We start from the raw sequence: 24,146 nt of genomic DNA on the forward strand, positions 1-24,146 counted from the left end.
GCAGCTCTTGTTCTGGAGGTTTTAAAAAGTCCAGCCAGTGCAATTATCTTTTATGATCTGCTAGAGTGCAGGGAGGTTGTGGGGTGGCCCAAGTGTTATTGGGTAAAGGAAAGAATGAAAAACATGAAAGAAAGAAGAACAGAAAGAAACAACTCAGCGTTCAGCGTTATTCTTTATCTGTAGGTGGTGGACAACATCTGACTTTTGTTTGAATATGACCGCGGGTTGGAAAAGTGCAGTTCTCAGCTGTCTATTGCCGGGCATCGAAGAGGCCATAAAGGCTGTGAGGGATGGTGACAGGGCCATTGCTCCGGGTGAGTTGTTGCCTGTTTTCCCCAGTGCTGGAGAAAGGTGAGTAAAGGCCGTACAGTAAATCTGCCGCGCGGCCAGTGGCAGTGGTCAATATATATACGCGCAGGGCCTCCCTTAACTGTTGTGTCGAGGGCCGGACCAGGAGGATCCGAGCGCAAATTCAGTGATCAGCGGGGGCAGGATGGACGGCCCTGCTGCGCTCATTAGGGAAGATGTACGCTGGTGTACGAGGCTGCTGACTGCACGCCCCCCATCCAATCACAGATGATGCCGCTTACGCCACTAATGAAAAGAACAGAGACAATCACTTAAAAAGGCCTCTGGGGCCAAGTATACAGACATACAGAAACCTTGTATTATTTTTTTCTCATATTTCAAGTAGAATTCATGTACACATTTACATTACATTTACATTTACAGCATTTATCAGACGCCCTTATCCAGAGCGACTTACAATCAGTATTACAGGGACAGTCCCCCCTGGAGCAATTTAGGGTTAAGTGTCTTGCTCAGGGACACAATGGTAGTAAGTGGGATTCAAACCCGGGTCTTCTGGTTCATAGGCGAGTGTGTTACCCACTAGGCTACTACCACCCTATGTACACAAACTATTCGCTATTGGAGATTTTACTATAAACCAGATTGTGATTATTCTATAGCAAGTAATGAAAAAGGTATAAAAATACAATGCATATTATAACTATTTTTATTATGTTAACAGCTTTGGTATTTCAATACCAAAAGGCATTTATATACACTGTAGGTAAACTATACGCCTAAATATAAAATACATACTTGCTTCCCATCTGAAACCAAATAATAATGTTGTTTTATAGACAATCCATTATTATTGATTCCAAGAATTTCATGTGGTCCAACATGTGTGTTTGGATTTGCAGGACATTTCATCTTATTCTTTGTCATTGACCCTGCTTTTGCAGAATAGCCGACTTAATGCACACATCACCTTGTAAAAATCTTGAAACCATCAAGCAGTTCTTCAAGTTTTTGAACCTTAAGGTCACTGTCAGCTGCTTGCAGCGGTGAATGTGTCTTTGTTTTCATCTGGCCATATGTTCCCCGTCCCCACAGAAGTGCTGCCTGTGAAGTATACTCCTTTTGCTGCGTGTGTAGCCCTGAGATGAAGGACGAGTTGAGTTGTTGATTTGCAGGTTGCTGTCTTCCATGTCCTAGAGCTGCCCTGCTGGGGAACATGCCTAAACTGGTGCCTGGTTTTCTCTTTTTTTTTTTTGGTCTTTTTTTCTGTCCCCTCCGTCTTTCCACCACACACAGGCTGGGAGTCGCATCTGTGTAGCGCACTAGAAATGTCTAGCAAGGAAGGGCAAACAAGCTGTGAAGACAAGAATATGGAAGCTGACAGAAATAAACAGGGCTGGGGGAAAACGGAGCACAAATGGGTCTGAGCAGGCAGCGCAGTGGCAGCCAGGCCCCCTGCATGGAGCCGCATGGCGAGCGCTGAAGACATCGTACTGGCATGGTGGCCCAGAGGCCTTTTAGACCCGGCCTTTCTACCTCTCCCTCCTCTGGTGCCGCTGCTGAGCTGTGTGCCTGTGTCTCTGTGTGTGTGTGTGTGTGTGTGTGTGTGTGTGTGTGTGTGTGTGTGTGTGATACGTAGTATACATAGAGCCCCCCTGCCCGCACGTGTTTGCCATGATTGGTTGCTCCTGCTGAAAATTTGCAGTGAGACCTTGATGTCCATAATCTGAGAAAGATTCAAATGAGATGAAGTTGATATGCAGGTGAAAGTGGCCATGGGGGTCAAAGGTAATAATAAGTTTTATGCTCAGATACATAATAGTGATACAGGCCAGTTTTCCAAGAAATGTTCCTAGTTAAATTAAGTTCTTAAGTTCTGCAAAAATGTACATACTGACGAAAGATAATTAAATCATTATATATGCAGAAGTGCATAAAAATGCTTCTAAATATTCACAGTTTGAATCAAGAATCAATGATGAAATCAACATTTGCATGCACTTGTTTTTTTCTTTCTTGGTAAATTCTTATTGCAAATCCATAATGTGAATCAAACCATTGACCTTATTCTGGCAAACAAACAAACAAACAAACAAACAAACAAACAAACAAACAAACAAACAAACAAACAGACAACAATGAACATTCTGCAGTAAATAGTGAGTCTTTGAGGCCATGGTCAAATTAAAGAAACAACTGCAAGCACGCACCACGGCCTCCTGGGAACGCTGTGCTTCAAGCGTCATTGTGCTGTACAGTACCAGAGCAAATGCCGAAATGACACAATGCTGCATTAAGATGCTTAAAGAGCTTTCTTTGTCCCCCTAAGTGCACATGTCCCTCCCTTTCGTTTCCCAGGGCAGGTGCACTCTCTCTCACTCTCTCTCTCTCTCTCTCTCTCTCTGTCTCTCTGCAGATATTAAACTCATTGCTGCTCTTTGGGAGAGGAAGTGAATTGAAAGTGCTGAAGTGTGGAGAGAGGAAGAAGGGAGAAAGCGATTAAGAAACACAACAAATGAAGCAGGAATAGATGGACGGCAAGGCAGACACAAGGCAGGAAAGGCAGGAGAACAGTGCTGAAAAGACTTGCTTTCTCTGGGTCTCCCTTTCGTTGTCTGTGGAACCTCCCTCTGCTCTGGGTCGAGGGGAAATAGAAGGAGCACGAGACTTACAGCGCTGCCACTGCGCCCAGGATGCAGTAAACCGACTCTGATTTGTGCCCAAAGCCATCAGCGTCACTCAGGCCGGCCTGTCAGAGTGCGAGAGCATCAAAGCCCGTGGTCTGGGAAGCCTGTCACAAACAGTAATGGATATCATTTCAAAAACACGGGGGGCCCACTGCTGCAGAGGCCACCGCGGTCGAGCGGGGTGAACCCTGCCCACATGTCCAGGCAGGTGAGACAGGACGTTTAAGTGCGGGGTTCCACTACCCACAATTCAGTTTCACACCTGACGCACCGAGGAGCACGAACGTCACCTGAGTGCGGTGGGGTCCTTTCAAAGCGCCACAGAACTACACAAAATGTGCCAAATATGTCAATATTCACGGTCTAATGATCTTTTCCCGCCAATTACCTAGTTTTACGCAAGTCAAAGTGACACCTGATCCTTCGGCACCCAGGCTCTTCTACTAAGTGCCACCACCCTCGCATCCACCAGCCTGCGCCAGGCCCAGAATTCTAATAGCCATTAACATCCCACCCGGTGGTGCGAGAATTCTGACATACAATCTGTCACTCCAGATTAGCGGCAGCGCCCGCTCGATCCCCCTCCGACTGTGTTTTGATGTCTCCATGGTTTAAATAGTGTCTCCCCCCACCGCTGGCCCACAGGCTCCACACGCAGCTCCGGGGGGGACAGACATTGACAAATCTCATTTGCTCTGTCATGGTGCCCTATCTGGGCAACACCGCGCGCTATTATTTTGTTTGTACATGTTGGTGGCTGGGCCAATGTGCGGCGTGGCGCAGTAGAACTCTGGGGTGCCTTCTGCGGAGCTGATGCTGCGGAGTCCGATGGACGTCAACCCGAGAAGATGAGTTATGTGCAAAACTATCCGCACAAAGGCTTATACTGGCCGCAACAGCGGAGGCGGAGCTCATGTCTCAGTCCTTCAGCATCATGAGAATCTCATTAGGTTTGCATGGAATGTAGTACAGTACTTCAGTCTAGCAGGTACAAAACATGTTATAACCGTGCAGAATGTTCCTCACAGCACCATGTCTTAAAGTAGATTATTTCATCTTTGCATGAAGTTACTGTTGTTTGTTTCGATGCATGAATTAGCACACGGTGTTTTGGGAGACACTTTTAAATTAGCACCCGTCGCTGGAGAGAATGTCGTGGGCAGGGCCTGTGATGAAGCCGACAACAGCACATGGTGATAATGACCTGCTACACGCCCAGACTCCTTGATTTGCACCCATCACATTTAAAAGGGCCAGGGGCCTGCAGGAGCGCAGGAGTGAAGACATACACATACATACACACACACACACACAGACAACAAACATGGACGTTCACGAACACACATGTCTCTGTGATGACATCACAGACTATGTTGAACAGAGCATGTATGCGATGGTATAGATGTATAGTGTAGATGTAACAGGATATTTCATTTCCGTAAATCTGCAAGCTTAATCTTAGCACTTAACTCGAAATGCATGATGGTATACATTTACATTATTTTTCTTATCAAGAGTAAGATTTTTATTAGTCTTATGAAGTATGCGTGAAGTTACCTAATTTATCTGATTTATTAATCTAATGTATTAAAATCATTCCTCCAGCCATCCATTCCTGCACATTGTAAAATCATAAAAAAACTGTTTCTTATCTGCCAATGTAGTGCTGTTCTGAAACTGTATTTTTCTTACTCATATAAAAAACCCCTTCACATCTACAAAGGTGAACTGGTTATAAAATAAAAAACAAACAAACCAATATTTCTTTGACATTGGTTACTTGCTCCTCTGCAGCGTATCTCAAATGATTCTGAAGGATTTTGTCTCTTTGAAGATGCAATAAACAAATATTATTAAGATTATTTTTTTCATATTTCCTCAGCCTACCAGGAAGAGTTTATAAACATCTGACCCCAGGACAGTGTGAGGCAAAAGAGGTCAGAGTAACATGGTGTGTGTGTGTGTGTGTGTGTATGTCACTGGAAAGATGAGACGGATGGACAGTTGATAAAAGTGCTTACGACTGCACTGCCACTTCTCCTTCTTCCCTCCTCTCTCTCTCTGTCCCTCCCTCCTTCTTCCCCTTGCCAGGCGCTTGCCTCTCGCATGCTCTCGTCAGCTAATTATCCAGAATTAGAATCTTCTTTCACACCAGCGGTGTCAATCTGCCTTAGCCTGATTTGTCATCTCTCGTGGCTGGGTGCTAAACCTATGACAGCTGATGAGCTGGAAGCAGGCAGATATTAATTGAAAGTGAAAAGCTGACAGGTCTGACATGGCAAAAAAAAAGAAGAAGAAGAAGAAGAAGAGGGAGAAGCAGCCACTCCTTTGTCTGAGTAGTAAAGAAGAGGACTGATGGATGGAACATTTTAAAGGGGGCAAACGAGTGGGCGACTGGGCCAATTTGAAAATTGGTGTCCAGGGAGAATGAGGGAAGGAAGCCAAGTGTGAGGGAACAGGTAGGTGTGATGTAGGCAGTAAACAAACTCATGCTTTCAGGGCATGTCTGCTGCCATCTCTCTTTGGTGCTCGCATCTTGTGATGCTGATGGTGATGACATCAGTATGTGTGCGTGTGTGTTGGCATTGGACTGACTGGTTGAGGGTGGGGGTTGTCCTAATGCAAGAATCTGGTTAAAAGTTAACGTGCCAGGCCACATTAATACACGCTGCATACGCGGTGGTGTGATGGGGTGATGGGTGGTTGCCACCTGTCTCTTCAGGCCAGATATGCGTCTGGGGGTGGAACTAGACTGGCTAAGTTCCACCTTCTTTCTACACTCCAATGCTTTCGACCCCTTGTGGGTCTGATTCAGATGATAAGGTTGTTTGTGTTTGGAATATCTGAACACATGGAAGCACACAGCTAACCCAGCATCAATTCTGCCACTTGGCACGGTTATGAACTTCCACCCTTATATTTGGATTGGACAGTAGGATCGAGATGAAAACAAACACTAGGGATACAAATGAAGGACAGTTGCACTCTGCATAAAAAAAGCATGTGTGACATGTAGCAGATGTTTCTGGCTTGAAGATGGGCTATTGTTGCTGGGCATTAAACCTAGATGGCTGCACATGCCAAAACATTTAGCTTTTTTAATGTTAAGTGCGAAATTATTGCTACTATTTTTTTAAATAAAAGAAAAATGCAACAACATGTGATTTTTTAAAATCATAGACTTCTACTTCTAATTGCAGTATTGAGGCAGTGGTGGTCTAGCGGTTAAATAATTGGCCCCGTGATCAGAGGGTTGCCTGTTTGAATCCCGGTCCGCCAAGGTGCCACTGAGCAAAGCACCGTCCCCACACACGGGCACCGTCCCCGGGCGCCTGTCATGGCTGCCCGCTGCTCACCAAGGGTCATGTGTTCAAAGCAGAGGACACATTTTGTTGTGTTACTGTGTGCTGGGCTGCAGTGTTTTACAAAGACAATTATTTAACATAATGATGTAATGTTTATTTAAGGAAATTAAGATCATAGCTAGATTGAAACAATTTTTAGATTTGAGTTAAATAGGCAGAGATTTTAACTTTCTATATGGCATAAAATCTCTTGATGTACACTGTCAGTCAAAGGTTTGGATGCACCTACTGTGTGGAGATTGTGGACACCAAAACTGAAGCTACTTTGAAGAACCTAATACAAGAAACATATAAAAAAAAATTTCCAGCAGGAGAAAGTGAAGTATGTTTGATGAATCTGTTTCTTCAGAGTCGACTCTTTTTATCTTCCTGTTTTGTTAAAAGCCGCTTCAAGAGATGCTCATTACTGGTACCCTATCATGAAATTTTCATTTTGTAAGATTATTTAACATTAATACGAGTTGCCCTAGTCCATTTCTAGCCACTGGTTCTGCAGTGGCTAGAAATGGTGATATGTATAAAGTGTGCGCAGCTCAGATGATTGTATTTGGAATTTGTCCCCTTCTGTCATCATAAGGGGAAAAGTTACCTCCCCTTTTCTTCAGCCCAGAGAATTTCACACCCCTCCCCTAAAACATTATTTCCACTGACCGTCATGGCTTCATAATGTGAGAAGCATTGCAATTGCTTGGTGATTGGATGAAAAAATGTGCACCGATATTTTTTCTGTCACACAAGACTTTGAAGAAACAATGGGTTAATTTGTTTCTGGAAAAACGTTGGCACGATTTCCTGTCTGTGCCAAACATTGTGTTTGCTGAATGGTGTTGATGATATGATTGCCGTGAATAGCCCCGCAACTACAGTGGAGGAAATAATTATTTGACCCATCGCTGATTTTGTAAGTTTGTCCAATGACAAAGAAATGAAAAGTCTCAGAACAGTATCATTTTAATGGTAGGTTTATTTTAACAGTGACAGATAGCACATCAAAAGGAAAATTGAAAAAAAAAAACTTTAAATAAAAGATAGAGACTGAGTTGCATTTCATTGAGTGAAATAAGTATTTGAACCCTCTAACAAAAAAAAAGACTTAATATTTAGTAGCAAAACCCTTGTTTGCAAGCACAGAGGTCAAACGTTTCTTGTAGTTGATGACCAAGTTTGCACACATTTTAGGAGGAATTTTGGTCCACTCCTCTTTGCACATCATCTCTAAATCACTAAGGTTTCGAGGCTGTCTCTGTGCAACTTTGAACTTCAGCTCCCTCCATAGGTTTTCTATTGGATTAAGGTCAGGAGACTGACTAGGCCACTCCATGACCTTAATGTGCTTCTTCTTGAGCCACTCCTTTGTTGCCTTTGCTGTATGTTTTGGGTCATTGTCGTGCTGGAACACCCATCCACGACCCATTTTCAATTTCCTGGCAGAGGGAAGGAGGTTGTCGCTCAGGATTTTACGATACATGGCTCTGTCTATTTTCCCGTTGAGGCGGTGAAGTTGTCCTGTGCCCTTGCCAGAAAAACACTCCCAAAGCAAAATGTTTCCACCTCCATGCTTGACAGTGGGGACGGTGTTTTGGGGGTCATAGGCAGCATTTTTCTTCCACCAAACACGGCGAGTTGAGTTAATGCCAAAGAGCTCAATTTTGGTCTCATCTGACCACAGCACCTTCTCCCAGTCACTCTCTGAATCATTCAGGTGTTCATTGGCAAACTTCAGACGGGCCTGCACATGTGACTTCTTGAGCAGGGGGACCTTGTGAGCACTGCAGGATTTTAATCCATTGCAATGTAATGTGTTTCCAATGGTTTTCTTGGTGACTGTGGTCCCAGCTACTTTGAGGTCATTAACTAACTCCTCCTGTGTAGTTCTAGGATGATTTCTCACCTTTCTCAAAATCATTGAGTCCCCACGAGGTGAGATCTTGCGTGGAGGCCCAGACCGAGGTCGATTGATGGTCATTTTGTGCTCCTTCCATTTTGGAACAATTGCAGCAACAGTTGTCACCTTCTCTCCCAGCTTCTTGCTAATGGTTTTGCATCTCATTCCAGCCTTGTGCAGGTCTACAATTTTGTCTCTGACATCCTTGGACAGCTCTTTGGTCTTTCCCATGTTGGAGAGTTTGGAGTCTGCCTGATTGATTGATTCTATGGACAGGTGTCTTTTATACAGGTGACTAGTTAAGACAGGTGTCATTAATGAGGGTGACTAATTGAGTAGGAGTGTCTAACCACTCTGTGCATCTTCACTTTTTCTATGTTAAAAATACTAGAACTGTAAGACCTATAACTTTAGACTATTTAGTTTTTCCTCCCTTATGTGTTAATCAAACCAAACAATTGTGGCCTTGTTGCACCCCTAATGCACAAATTGTACATCCCAATTACATTGAGTAGGCCAGGACTACCTACAACAACCAACTGGTCCCCTGTCGAAGGGCTGTTACTTCCCCACCCACAGGGATATACAGACAGGCAGATGGATGCGTGCAATTCACAGAATAAGCTGCAGAATAGTTTGAAGGGTGGAGTGGCCAGAGACAGATTCCTGACAAATGATACACAGCTTTATTGTGTTGGACACCATTACTTTACATGCTTTACGGCAGCTGAAGGATCCGTCCATTCCTTGCAGTTTTAATCACGGTAGCTGCTGTCATAAACTCTTCACGTCAGGCCAGTTTGAATGTCTGTAACCTTTTCACAAGTGCTGAGCTCCTTGCAATTATAGTTTTGTGCCTATAGAGGTATATTTTTTCCTCAGTGTAAATGCTATAGTTGCCTTAAATGGGCTCCCTGTGGTCGAAGTCTGGGCTTTGGTGCCGGTCAGTAAAAGCAGCTATGGCTCTCAGTAAATGTGAAGTTCAGCAGACCGGGTCCCTGGGTCATTACTGCCCAAAGCCCCCAGAAGTCCTTTGAGGGCGGACTCCAAATGAAAGACAAGTCCAACGGGCAAGAAAGCCCCCCCCCCCCCCCCCCCCCCATTCTTCTTTTGAACAAGCAGGAGAAGGAGAAAGAGGAGAAGAAGAAGTGTAGGAAGGCAGGGGGGGAAAGTCCCCCCCCCCCCTCCCCTTCTTTCTTACCTCCTTTCCGGCCTCTAGCCACTTGTCTGAAGAAAAGCCAATTTCGGAAAAATTCGCTGGAGTGGTTGTTTTATCAACAAGCGGGGACCATTGCCCTTATCCCTCTTTCATTTGGGCCTGGGGGTGGAGGAGGAGGAGAGAGGGGCTAAACAAAACAACAAGGAGGGAAACGTTAAAGAAAAGAGAGGGAGGCAGAATAGAAAGAGGCTGGAGAGACAGCTGTTGGGGAGGTTAGTTGGAGATTTCCAACCATTAACTTCAGGCTAAGCCCTGAGCCCTGACCTCCCCCCATCCTGCACTTCAGCCAAACAAGGGCCAGAGGAGGTCCAGGTCCAGACATGAAAAGAGACAGGGGCAGGCTTGATCTAGTTCTCCAACGCTCAGAAGTAGGGCCCACAATGGTCCAGAGAAAGAGAGCGGCCAGGCCAAAGACAGAGGCCGGGTGAGCCGGAGCGAGGGAAGGGTGGGCAGATTGATGGGGTGGGGGTCCGTGCAGGGGTGGCGGTGTAGAGTGAAGGAGAGTTTGGGGCGGGGTGGGGGGCTGTGGGGGTCTCTCCTTTTCAAAGGCAGGATAAACAAGGAAATGAGTCGGTAATCATTTCCAGAAATTGCCTTCCCTCTTCCTCTTCTCCTACGGCAGACTCTCAGCCTCCATTCATTAGGGCTGCTGGGCTGATTAAAGCGTTTCGGCTTCAGATGCAGACGCGGGCCGGCCGGCCCCGGCTTCCAGCTCAGGGCCCGGCCCAGTCTGCAAGGACAGGAGGCCAGTGGGCTTTCTCAGTGTGTGTGTTTGTAGGGGTGTGTGAGGAAGGTTAAGGGGGCGCTGGCCACTCTACTTTCTTCTCCTGCTTCTTGTTACACAGCCAGCTCTTATTGGCCGTAGTTTTGATTTGTATGGTGGCACAGGTGCTAGGTTTGGGTCGGGAAAATTGGATGTTGCAGTGGAGTTTGCCTTCCCATTTCATGCACACATCAAAGACCTTTCTGAGAAGATGGTGGGGGGGCAACCTTGCCAGACATGAACTGAGAAACACAGACCGGTTTATGACTGCTAATCAGAATGTATTTGTCTGCATCATTGGAAGGAGCCTAGTGCTGGGTCAAACGTCCTGTCTAATAGGCCTACACTGGGCGCATTCTTCAGCAAGTGGCTTCTGAGGTCCCCAGTTTATGCTTCAGTAGACCTGCGTCTCCTGCTAAACCTGCACTGACGCCAGGAGGTCATAAAGGGCTGAGCCATTGATTGGTTCCCTGAACGTAGGAATCTATTCGAACCGCTGCTTTGTCAGGCAGAATGAGGAGCCTTGGTGACCTTTGACAGGCAAGTCTGGCAGGTAGGGAGGACTTATACAGAAAAGCTAAATTCTGCAGTGTGCCTTTGTGGCAGCCTGTTAGTCCTGAGAATCGAAAGCATTGTTAATCGTATGATGTCTGTAATGAAATGAATGGTCACAGCATTAAATAATAAGTCTTTCTTTTGTATCAAAAAGTGAAGAATTGTTTGTTATAAAACTCAGCCCCCCTTTTTTTGTTTAAACCAGAAACTTTCCAGTGCTAATTGCAAATCCCCTTGGGTAAATTAAAGAAGCCATTTGTTCAGTTCAACGTCTTCATTGCAGAATGGGCCTATTTATCACAGAGATTAATATATTAGTGTGAACCTCAACTGGATGAGGACTGTGAGCCCTGATGACAGCGGGGCCGAGAACAGAGGGCCTCCTCTTGCAGCTCGTCTCCCAGGCCTGCCATTTCCTTCCTATGAGGTAATGAGACCAGCTCTGGCAGAGCGTGATCAATGTCATCCTCGGGCCACTAGACCTCGAGCTGCTGCGCATTCTCAAGTCTGAGGGCTTTCACTGGAGCAGGATGCAACCTGTGGGGGCCACGGCTACAAACAACCGCACACCGGCTCCGCTTTTAATGGAATTTTTTTCTCCTGCAACATGGACTCACAAGGCCACTGGCAGGCGTTCAAAAAGACGCCAGATTACCCGTGGCAACCGCATCCATCTTGCTGACCTTGAGTCCAACAAGCACTTTTCAGTGCGCTCACCTGAAAGAGCTGCACCAGATACACGGTGCAGCTACGTCATCTGAGGCGGTAGGAAAATGAGAAATATAGATCCCCTACATTCATGCAGAGAATACTGAACCTTTAAGAAGAATATTGCTATTGGAACATGTCCCGTGTTGTAGGTGTTGGGGTATAGACAACTGTTGGCAGCATAGAAACACCAGAAAACAGGCTGCTAGAACTCAGTGGGACTGGTCACCAATAGACATGCTGTCACAATATTTCACAATATGTGTTCTAAGCAAATTATATATCTTTCACTATTTGTGTATAGAACAGCATATATAGTCATGTATAGCCTTTGTATAAATGACTACATCTATTTTTATTAATTTATTTTTGTACATTGTTTATTCTAATTATTAGGTATGGATGATTAGGTATGGTGTGAGATGGCTGTTTGCATTATGGAGATAAAATAATTAATATAATTCATTTCTAAATATGGTGACATTGAAAAAATATGTTGTTACGAAGGAGATATATGCAGAGGTTGAGGGTTGCTTGCATATTTCTCTGAGAGAACATAATTCCTGAACATGCATTTAAATAACTTTTTTATATTTATGACACAAATTGTTTTTTTTTAACTATTTCGGTTTAAGTTTGCATATTGTGTATTTAGTGCTACAAATTCAATTATTTATTTTAATATTTCACAGCATTTCCTGGCACTGGCAAAACAAAATGCAAATTCAAAAAATGTTGGGAAATATTGCCACTGTCCATGCCATAAATTACATCTATGTTTGTATGTTCTGAAAAGGTCACTTCTCCCCAAGGATGAGCAGCAGCTTCAACCTCATCCTTGCTTTCCACTGTACAGTAGACCCTATTTGGTCTTGCAGTGGTCATGCCTGCATGTGTTTAGTTTATAATATTTTGAGAAAAACAAAACTGGGAGGCATTTTTCCCCTTTTTACATGCGAGGAAGTGTTAGTGTTTTATGGGTTTCATATGACACGACAGGCACATTTTAAGATGTTGTAGACACAGCGGTAAAAGAGAAGTCTGCCCTCCCCTGCATTAAGTGCTTCTGTGATCTCGTCCATATTTATAGATGCTGTCTTGTGTCACATGGCTTCCATTTCTTCACTTGCGGGGACCCCCTGTGACCGCTTTTACAAGCAGAGGAGTGGAAGGGTCACAAGATTTGCTGTTAGGCCCCGGCCTGCAGGGAATGGCTGGCGGGGGCTTACTGGCCTATCACTCTCTGCGAAGTTCATCCACCGTGGACACCAGCTGCCCTATAAACTATAGTTATAGTTCTGGTGTGAAGAAAAGAATGTCAGGCTTAGAGGGAGTGTGGTGCTACACTGCAAAACACTTTTTATGATGTTACTGTACACTCTGTAAGCAGTTCTGCTGCCAATACTTGACATGTTTGAACCACGAAGTAAGCTTCGAAGGACCAATTTCATTGGATATTCTGCAATAAGCATGATCCTCCTGGGTGTATCAGTGACAGCAGTCAAAATCACATCAAGCTTGCTTACCAACTGCTAGACAATATCTTGGCCTGACTTGTAACCTAGTGTTACCAACAAGTGCACAACATAGGAACTCTTTTAGGCTTAGTGGAAAACCAGAGGGTTTAAAGGTAAACAGCTGAGTGTGAAATACTGTCATCACATCAAAAGTTTGCCACTTTAAAAAGCCTAAAATATGAATTAAAAATTTTTTAGGTGTTATTTCATCAAAGCAAACTACAATAATGTGCCTGAACACATTTTACCAGGATTTGTTGCATGCTATGGAAATTAAAGCAAGTTATCTTTAGTTTTTCTTATGCCCAGTGGACAGTGCACTTTTGATTTAGGGAGGCTATTATGGAGCAGTTAGACAGTCTAGGACCAGACATGTTAGCCAAGTCTGGACCTGATTCATGGTGCTGAGACATGGTACACCATCAGGCTATCAAGACCACCAGGTCAGGGGCAAAACCCATTTGAAATGCCCATAAGTAAGAAGGGGTATTGGTTCAGGCAGGACGGCGGACAGACTGCAGGACGGTAGGAATGTCAGGGGCCCCTGGATCTACTTCACCTCTTCTCTGAGGCCACGGTCTCCCTCCGCATCCCCACCGGCCTTCTGATCCATGTGGTGTGACTGAGCGTTTTAGTGGGCACTAAAAATACACAGTTAAACAGTGTTTTTAAAAGATCCCTAAAAGCATTTTTCCTCTCGGGGGCTGGCACTTCTTTAAGTGTGATCGAGTTTCATTGGTTATCTGAGAGCACCTGGGGAGGGGGCATGAGCAGGGACCTCAGCGCTGCTCCCACACAGAGCTTAGCAGAAGCAGCTTCCCTTGTAAAAAAGTGCAGGCTGGCAAAAAAACTATCAGATTTATTGGTTTAATTAAAAGTATGAACTGTCTGTCCACCACAGGGTTTGACCCCAGACCGTCTTAAGCAGGTTATCCCCATGTCCACAGGGGACAATCTCCTTGTGCCCTTAACACAGTCACCCTTACCCTCTGTGCAAGCCTTAACCAGTTCCATATATATTTATATATGTCCATGCACTGTTGTATGATAAAAATTACTTTAACAATGCGTTGTAAAATTCACAAGTACAGGTCACACTGCTGAAAATCCCCTGTCAGATGTCAGGTATCACATGTATCGCTGTGTTTTTATCCTCACAGCATTTGGGGAGTGAATCTCTCACTCTGACAGCCTCACTGACCCCGCTTCTGTTATTGAATCGTTGGGGCTTCTCATCCCTTCAGATCCGGTGGGGGCTGTGGTGGGCAAGCATGCCGGGGTCAGTGTGAACAAGGAGGCCTTTGCCTCTTTTTTCTCTCCCTCTCTGTCCTACATCTCGTAAAATTAATTTTTATTTGTGCTTGCGGCCTTTTATAGTCTATTTTCTGTGCGCCTGAAAGGATTTGAAAGGAGTCAGAAAAAATAACACCCCCTCTTGAGTCCAGGCTGGGGAAAGAAGCACAGGGGTCAAGACATGATGGGGGTTCAGAGGTCAGCCAGGTAATAGAGAGGGGAGAGATGAGCTGGGCTTTAAAAATGCATTTATATACTATTTAGAATTAGTAAATTATGATTTTTTAAAAGGAAGTGTGCAGTTGTGCATATAATGAAATACACAACAGGTAAGAAGTTAAACAGTAATGTTAGTAATGTTTAAAACAATGGTTTTCAACATAATATAGTCTGTAGTAACAGGTTATTTTCCCACATATTTTCCACATAAGATTTATCAGGCGTGTTTAGTACATTGACATTCACTTTGCATGGCTGAGCCCTGCTGGATGGATCTAGACAAAAGCTATTTAAAAAATGGAAATGATGCAGTTAATCTATTCTAATGTGTATTTCTAATGTAGTTCAAATTTGAAAATATTTCTGAGGGTGTGGCCAAACTTCTAGCTAGTGTGTTCAAGTTAATTTGCAGAAATACATGTAATTTACTGAATTTTAATTCATGTTCTTATTTTCAACCGCATGTCCCAAAATTACATGTTTTTTTTATTTGCATTGCAACCTTGCTCCCTCAAAAACGCTGTGGTCTGTAATGGAGGAGACCGGATACGTGTTTGAATAGATTACACCAGTGTCTGGCTAGTCACAGCAAAGCCTCTTATTCTACCATACAAACAAAAGAAGGCTTGTTTTAATGCAAGTCGCTTTTGTCATCATGAATCCAATCAGGGCCGAGAGCTGGCCCTCTGTTTTTGTGTTATGCTGGCCGGCTGTTTAAGCCATTGGGCGGAGGTCCTGGGTTATTAGTGATTAATATTGCCCTGCTGTAATTATGTTAATCTGGAGTGATGGGATTGCTGAAGGGACATGGGGGAACCTCATCAATCCACCCACACTGTAATGCAGTTATCTGCGGTAGACAGCGTCCGCACTCTAAAAAACCCTGCTTTTCACCTGTACTGCTGAAAGTTAAAGCTCTCTCAGATATGGTGTGTGTGTGTGTGTGTGTGTGTGTGTGTGTGTGTGTGTGTGTATGTGTGTGTGTATATATTATATACACACACACACACACACACACATATATATATATATGTATGTGTGTGTGTGTATAATATATATATAATTTTTAATTTATTTTTTTCATATCATTTCGTATCATCAAAATTCTTGATTAGTAAGGTCCCTGATTTGAAACCTTAAAAAATTTATATTTGTTTATACAGCAACAGCATTTTTTTGTGATTTTAGACTAGTCATTTAATAAAGCTTTCGGGAATTTAGATATATATTTCTTGATGACCAACTCTAGAATCCCTGGGTAATCCCTGCTTTTTCAGGCTGGTGGTGACTGTGCACTGGCTAAGTGGGCTTCACTGAAATGCAGCCATAATAAGTCAGTATGTGGTGTAACCAGAAGGGAAGTGCTGAAAGAAGAATAAGAACCTCCCCCCTGCTGAATTAAGGGTTTATGTTTCACTTCAGCACGTTGTGTCCCCCTGAGGACATTACCTCCTTCAGCTCTTCATCACGCAGATATATGTTTTCTGTATCATGTGTCCATGGTTGGCCATGCAAGTCCAGTGGGATACAATTCTCCCAGTTGTTTTAAACATTCTGGATGCACCTCTGCTCCCTAAATAGTTATATAAAAATGGGGGTTTATTAAAACTGAGATTATTTTGGATGAGTATCCAGTGTCACCTCTGATGTGGTCATAATCTCTAACCACAGCTCCTTGCTGTAATCCATAAAAATCCTTAAAAAGAGCCAAGGAGAGAAGATGACACCGTTCAGCCTTTAATCTCACATCTTTGTCACTCTGATCCTGGTGTTATGGCTTGGGCCGAGTAAACTCCTCTCCCTTGGGGGATTACAGCTACCTGTCTTCCCTCAGACCGTACAGCACAGTTGTACACAGAAGCAGAACCGCTGGAACACCAAACGTTTTGGTGTTTGGGGACATTTCGTAACTTGGCCCAGATCTGGGAAGTGATATGCACGTCCTGTTGAAATTAATGGACGAACCGTCTCCTGTTCCCATGGTGGTGCGAGGAAGTGAAACGCCACGGCCCATGCCAATCAATTCCCTTTTTCTAGTATCAATCCATATTCTTCCTGGCCACTGGCCCGGCTGTGCATAACGTCAGAGCTGAGAGGAGGCGGTAAGTGAAAGAAAGACGATCAGGTTGCATGTTTCTGTCCAGAGAGTGCATGCTGACCTGTTACATGTCAGACTGTTGCTTATGTGTTTGTATGAGTCAGAAACGAGCATTTTTGGAAGGATGGTGCTCTGAACTTTGGGAGAAATGATCTATCATGTTGATGAAGTGCTTATGCTCCAGATGACCTTTTAAAATAATATTAATTTATTTAAATATAAAGTATCGCATACACTAGCAACTAGATGCCAGAAGTCCAGTAACTAAAATTATTAGTAAATGTCCTTTTTTCACCACCTTTTTGAGGTGCATGGGGTACATGGGGTACATTGGAAGAAGTTTTATTTACAAAGATGTGTCCTAGTCTGTTCTTTGTAATGTTTCTGCGATAACAGTCTCATATTGGCTTCTCCTGTGATTCAGTTTGTATCTGGCAGCACATCACATTTCGCTTTAAATATATTGCACAGTTACACGACATTGCTAAAATTTGGAAATGCCTTTGCCCCGTGGCTTTCCCCGCAATTTGGGCCCGTATACGTTATCAGGAGACGTAATTCATGCCTAATTGGTTGCCTCCAGGTTCCAACTACAGTGTCTCCGTTCTCGAGCGTGACCCCTTCTGTGAACGCATTTATGACAGATATTGATCTCCAGTTGTCTTCTACGGGTTTTGTTTTCTGGCAGGCCTGATCATATCTCCTAACCGAGCATAGTTCCAAGCGGATGGCTTCGGCGCGGGAAACACGAGAGCCACCGATCTCGCCCCGACGTGATGCGAAAGCAGAACCGACCTGGCCCGGACAGCAAGTGTAATTACGAGCCGTCCTCTGTTTCAGCGGAGCAAACGCTCCTCGCGGAGGGGGGAACTTTCTCTCCCTTACGCCTCGGGAACCTCCGGTACAAGTGCCAAAGAGGGTCACCGTTTAATAATGAACAGGTCGAGCCCCGCTGTAACAGATACATGCACCTGCTTTGTGCGTCAGTCAATTACTTAATTAGAACTCCCCCCCTGGGGAAAGCCAATACCTGCCCCATAGAAACGCCACTGGTCTCCCATCCATGTGAACGGATGGACTGAGCCGTCTGGCACACAAACAGCTACCTGTGTCGGAAAAAAAAGATACATAAAACGGATGTGGTGTCGCTCACGTGGATCGGGTGCCCATGGGCGCCTGTGGGAAATCTGGACAACGCTCTGCTTGGGTACGACAAATTAGGGCCGGGCGTTCTTCCCACAGAGCTCGACGGAAAGAGATCTGTGGAACCAGATCAGGGATCTCAGTTCTCCCAGCCTCCCACCCTGCGAGGAAGGGTCAGCGGCAGGGGCAGTCCCACTGACAGACAGGCATCCGTACCCAGTCTGCCATAAAGTCATCAGCAGCTGTTTGCGAGGCTCTGGTTACTTTCAGCAAACTGATCTGGGATCAGCTCTCTGCATCCGAGCCTAAACTTAAACTATTAAGACCAGGCTTTGGATCTGCTTTGGGACCCCTGACAGGAATCTGTGGGAGTGGCTCCTGCCAGTCGGGACACAGAGAACCAATCACTGACACCTCTGCCGTTATTTAGCCGTGGCCTTTAGTCTCTGGGAGACCGACGACCATCAAGTGGGAGGGGCAGCTCGCACCTCTGGGATGCCAAAGCCGTATGTCTTCATTTTTACTCCTTCTGTCCTCCCACACTCACCCCCTCCCTCATGTCATGGGATGGAAATAACAATTAACCCCCCCACCCTGAATCCCAACGGATCCTCATATGTGAGATGTTTTACTACACAGCAAAATCAATCGCAGCTTATTAATAACAACAGCAGTGTAAATCACTGGAACGATGGTGGAGAATAAGAATAAACAGAAAGAAAGAAAGAAAGAAAGAAAGAAAGAAAGAAAGAAAGAAAGAAACACAGGAAATGAAATGGGATGGTTCTCGCATGCTCCTAAAAATCAATTTTCACACATTAGAACTATTAGCTTATTGAGAAGTGGGTGATGGATTATGAGTGCTGGAGAACTGGCTCGGATATGTTGTGGACTTTAGCTGCTGAGTTGATTACTGTGTTCCGTGTAGAAATGGTTCTAACAGGGCATTTCATTTAAGCACGTGGATGTTGGGGGCATCTGGAATTCCCCCTTGAAGTTGCACTTCAGAGTACAGTAATGCACAGTACTGCTCTAGCTCAAAATGGCTTACAAATGCAAATAGCTTATAAAAGGTATTGATAACAGTTACCTTCCGACTTAAAAATTACAATGCTGTCAACTTGGTAGTGACATCATTCCCGACTATCATAATTTTAAGATAAGATAAGATGACCCTTTATTAATCCCAGAAGTGGAAATTTTACATAGTTTAAACAGAAAGTGGACAGTACAAGATATGCACAGAGAATATGCCAACCGTATAATATAAAAAGGTCACTATAGAAATAAATAGTATAGAAAAAAAGTGTACATATGTTTCATGAAAAACACTATGGTGTGTTATCTGTGAGTTTTTTTTAGTCTATGGATGTATGTGTGGTCAGCTGTTGTAGAGCCTGACAGTGGTTGGCAGGAACACCTTCTGAATCTCTCAGTCCCACGTCGTAGGTGCTGCAGCCTGCCACTGAACGAGCTGCTCAGTGCTGTCAGGCTTCTTCTGCATGAGGTGGGAGATGTTGTCCAACAGGGATGACAGCTTAGGCACCATTCTCCTGTCACTCACCACCTCCACTGGGTCCAGAGGGCATCCCAGAAGAGAGCTGGCCCTCCGGATCAGCCTGCTCAATCTCTTCCTGTCCCCAGCAGAGATGCTGCCTCCCCAGCAGACCACACCATAAAAGATGGCTGAGGCATAAAAGGACTTTAAAAGTGGGACCCTTTAAGCTCTAATATGTGACATCTGAAGCAAATAGAAAGGTCAAGATATTTTTAATAGTTAAGTCATTTTAATTCTAAATTGAATTCACACATTCATACATTTACAGTCAACATGTGAACAAAATGTTTCTGGGTAAGGGAAAGTGGTGATTAATTTGTAATGACTATAAAACTGACCGGCCAAATCTTGCCTTTGAATCATCGCTAACTTTTTTTGTGTGGGGAAAACACACCACAAACACATAGTTTCCATTCTTCTTGTACCTGTCTTAAAATGCAAATTATAGTTCTGCTGTGTCCAGCTCCTACTGGCAACCAATGTTCAATGCATCTCTGTTAAAATCCAATTTGCTATACCCCTGTCCACTGAATTATAATTTTTTTAGATGGTAGCTCTGTATTATGTGTCTGCTTATTTGTCTGTAGACCCACCCTGAAGTGCCACAATTAGTGCCCAGAAACCACGACCTACAGCAGAGTCTTCCCAGATAAGGATACATGCCTGTGTCGCTTGAATGATAGTAGATGGCTAAGAGAGAGTGAGGAACAGGACAGATCCAGACACCCCTGACCGTCGAGCCCCTTGGAGTGAGAGAAGCCGGAGTGCTTGCAGAGAGTTTCCTAGCTGCTAATAAACTTAATGCAGTAATCGGAGGGAAAGCTATTAATGAGAGCGCTTTCACTCTGACATCTCAGACACCGTAATGCCAGCCGAGCGTCTCCCAGGCTGTGCCTTAATCCATCACCGGCCACAGTAACCCAATTAGGGCCTGACACTTACTTTTATCTGCTTACTTTGGTGCTGCGGACCTGAAAAACACAGACATGTGATTCTGTCTCCATCGCTCTCAATTCTTTCAAAGATATTTCAGATATCAAAGATATTTAGAGCTGCGGAAACTGCTCCACTTCTGTGCAGGCATGAGGTGACAAGATTTGTCTTTATTTTGTCTTTATGAACTAATGTCAGTAGAAAAGAAAATGACAAAAAAGCATTAATTATTAATGCATTATCAATATAATAACTAAGTAACTACACCCTCAGCAGGCTTTTTTCAGGCTTTTGACTGAACAGTTTTTACTTTTAGATTTCTACATTTGTGCTTTGTATTTTATGTTATGTTTTAATTCTTATAATTTAATTTAATTCTTGTGATGTTATGTGCATTAAGATGTTGGATTCAATAAGATAAAATACAAGAGTACAAAATAATCGATTTATTTCTATATCTAACTTCAGATAAGATCCACAGTAGCTGTCATTTGATGTTGTGTAATTAAGGCACATTGACACTCTCCACCCACTCTATACCAGTATAAGCCCCTGCCTCGAAATACTTAACCCAAGCTCTCCTCACCATGCATTTTTCATGGCTGCGATTTTTTTTCTGCAGTATTTATGGTCCACTCTCATGCATTCAGAAACAATGCTTGACTTCTCGCAGGCGTCTGGCGAGGAAGTTCTCCAGCTGCCAGCAGGCTAAGCTGCCGATGAAGGCCTGTTAAAAGTCAGCGATGGCCTGCAGTGGCTCCCTGATGGCTTTTTCCATGCAGTGCTGAACTTTCATGCTGAGCTTCGCAACATGCACTGCGTGGATAAGAGCGTCTTTTACTCGGCTCTGGCATTAATGTTGCAATTTAAACAATTAAAGCGAACAAAGGCAGCCATGATTACTCAGATAATCGCTTGATGTGCCAGTTTTGCTTCATAATTTGATAAAACATAAATGCTCTTCCTTGGAAATCACTTTTTCAAAAACATCACAGCGGAAATAATTGTGCAAACATCTGATTGCTCCTCTCAGGGAGCTGCATACAAAGTATCGATGTTGTCAACAGAACGCCGGCTTCCGTTTTCAGATGCATAACTGTAAATTTATGGATTTTTTTTTGTTAATCGTGAAATTTTGTCCCAGTAATCTGCAATCTGTGTGACATCCAGTGGCATTCCTCTTAAGGAAATCCAGTCACCCCACCGCACATTTCTTATTGCTTGTGCATCATAAACAGTGGCTCATCTGTTGCCGACTGGGCTCATTTTTTGATCATCCAGCCGTGTATCTCTCTTCAGGGGTGCATGTTTTGGCAGGAAGGTCAGCCATACAGAAAGCCAAGGAAATTAAACGATCTGAAATATCTAACAAGGCCCTTAAGCCAGGGGAGGCTTAAGCTCATGGATGATATTAAATACGGGTATCCACCTGAACTCCTGACCTGCTCAAATTGAGTATCAGTGGATGAGTGGAGTTGGTCGAAGGAGGGGGGGCATGTGCGCCGGGCTGAATGGTGCGGATTACTCTTATTTACGTATCATGTAAAAGGGGAAAAGGGGATTTGCGCTGTTCCTCCCCAGCGTGGAGGGGAATCTGGTTAGGGGGGATAAGACCAGGAGCTCAGAGGACGCTGCCACTGTCATCTGACCTTTTGTTCTCCCTCTCTCTCTCTCTCTCTCTCTCTCTCTCTCCCCATCATCTGTTTTTTGTGTGCTCTCTCTCTCTCTCTCTCTCTCTCTCTCTCTCTCTCCAGCGCTCCCTTGTCAAACACAGCTCCCACACTCGGGGCCTCTGCAGCATCGGGTGTCACCCGGCAGAGACACGGCGAGGCGGTCCGCAGCGTGGTGAGCGGAAAGCTCCGCTGCACTCTCAAGTGCTGTAAGTGCCCCGGTGTCGTCTTACAAGAAACACTTATTGCATTTAGTATTGAGCATGATTTTATGAAAAATTCATGCTGTTATTGTGTTTGCTGTGTATGTACTGGGCATGTACTTTGGGCACTTGTGTGTGTGTGTGTGTGTGTGTGCGCGAGGCTGTGTATTATGTATTTGTTTTTTTTTTTATTCACCTTGTTCGCCAGGGTCGGAGTGGAGTGCGTACCTGGTGATGCATCATCATGTATCATCAACCGCCTCCTGTCTTCTGCTCGACGTACAGCCAATGAATCGATGCGTGATTCCTGCCAGCTGTATTGGGAATCATTAGGGCTCAGCCCTCTCTCCATTTCCAGCATTACTGCTCCATATTCCCCACTGGTTCGAAGGCATATTGACTGCACTATTGGCAAAGCAATACTGTTGGAAAAAAGAACCCCAGTTTAAAGTGAAACAGTACACACAGCAGTATAGTGGTGAGCACAAGCGAGCCAAAGGGATGACATACCATAACTTTAATGCGCCTCAGTGGGTATAGTGGGTGCAGGCATTAGACCTTAAAAAATGGCGCTTGGAAAGCACTTCGCTGTTTATCTGAAGATCATACCGCTGATAGCCTTTTGTAAAGCGTTTAGATGATATTTCCTTACACAAAGGATTAGCAGCTCTAAATATAGGTAAAAAAAAATAGATATCCTGGATTATTTGTCGGGGATTAGGATTCATAATAACAAAACCATATTAATCCAAAAAAGGTTACACTGATCTGGTTATGGTTAAAATGGGATTACACGAGAGTCTGTGTTCTTTTTTGATTCTCTAAATCAAACCGGTTTTGAACCGTTTTATTTTTAGCATTTCTCTCTTTTTTTTTAAAGTATACATTTTATTTGTATGTGTGCACATTTTAAACACTTACTGGGAGCAAGACAGAGGTTAGCTGTCACCTTTAAATAAGCGAAGAAATATATATTCCAGGCCGTGCTGTGGTAATTAAGACTTCCAGGCGTCCTTTCAGCAGTTTTTAATGCGCTGCAACTCAGAAGACCCTCCTGTGCCTCCTCATTTGTCATGCAGGCCCCAGCACATTTGTTTCTGTATTCAACTGGGAATTCAACTGGGAAGTCAAACTCTTAATCCAGTTCATCGCTGCCACAGGTGTTGCAGGTCAGCCCAAAGTGGTGGGGGTCAAGCGCAACGTGTGCAAGGCCAGATCCAGCCGTATGCAAAGCAGGACCTGCAGACCTGAAATGCGCTTCCTTCAAACACGCGGACACGTAGCTATGAGACCATTAACATGTGACGCGCATTTGAAAAAACAGAAAGGTGGTGGTGGTTATGGGTGAGGGGTGATGGGAAGGCAAGCAAACCCCCCGATGTGGTGTGGAATCACTTTTCTGTTAAAATGTCGGCTCCGCATGTCAGAATCAGTGGGGTCAAGTTGAGGAGAGCGGCATGGGGACTGACTGGGAGGAAACTGTTTCACTCTGGAGGACCTGAAATGGTAAATCTTATGTGATGGAGGGCCTGGTCAAGCAGAGCACGGAGGTGTTGTACCCCCTGAGTGGGAGGTGATCAAATGAGACCAAAACAGCCAGACTCAGAAAAACCTGGTGTGACATGAGGTGGACACAGCCAGCAGTGATCCAAACTTATGTAATGCACTTCAATACATTATTTCTAATACTTCTCATACTACTTTCCTTATTATTATTGTTGTTGTTTTTATTAAAAAAAAAAATACTACTTGTACTATGCATGTTTCTTTTTTATTCTTTGAAAATAGGTAAAAAGTATGCAAATGATTTAAATCAGATTTAAATCTCTGTAATAACTATTTAAGCCAGGAAAATGAAATTCTGTATTCACTGGTAAATCTATTTTGTGTCGCAGACCCACCGTCCCACCATATGAGAGTGTAAAACGCATCTGTGTGTGTATGAGGTCAGGACTGTGGTGCATAACTACTCTTTATTGCTCGAAACATGTAAAGTAAAGTGGCGACACTGTAAAAGAGAC

General features: G+C 44.1%; 1 long non-coding RNA gene across 1 annotated transcript; it reads left to right on the forward strand.

Moving 5' to 3' along the window:
* Positions 1-5,129: 5,129 nt before the first annotated feature.
* On the forward strand, positions 5,130-23,879 carry LOC114786906 (uncharacterized). Its single transcript, XR_003749266.1, has 3 exons — positions 5,130-5,455; positions 22,007-22,131; positions 22,334-23,879. It is a non-coding gene; the product is annotated as an uncharacterized LOC114786906 (long non-coding RNA).
* Positions 23,880-24,146: the final 267 nt, after the last annotated feature.

This window comes from Denticeps clupeoides, chromosome 3 (assembly GCF_900700375.1).
Source record: "Denticeps clupeoides chromosome 3, fDenClu1.1, whole genome shotgun sequence".
Classification (NCBI taxonomy): Eukaryota; Metazoa; Chordata; class Actinopteri; order Clupeiformes; family Denticipitidae; genus Denticeps; species Denticeps clupeoides.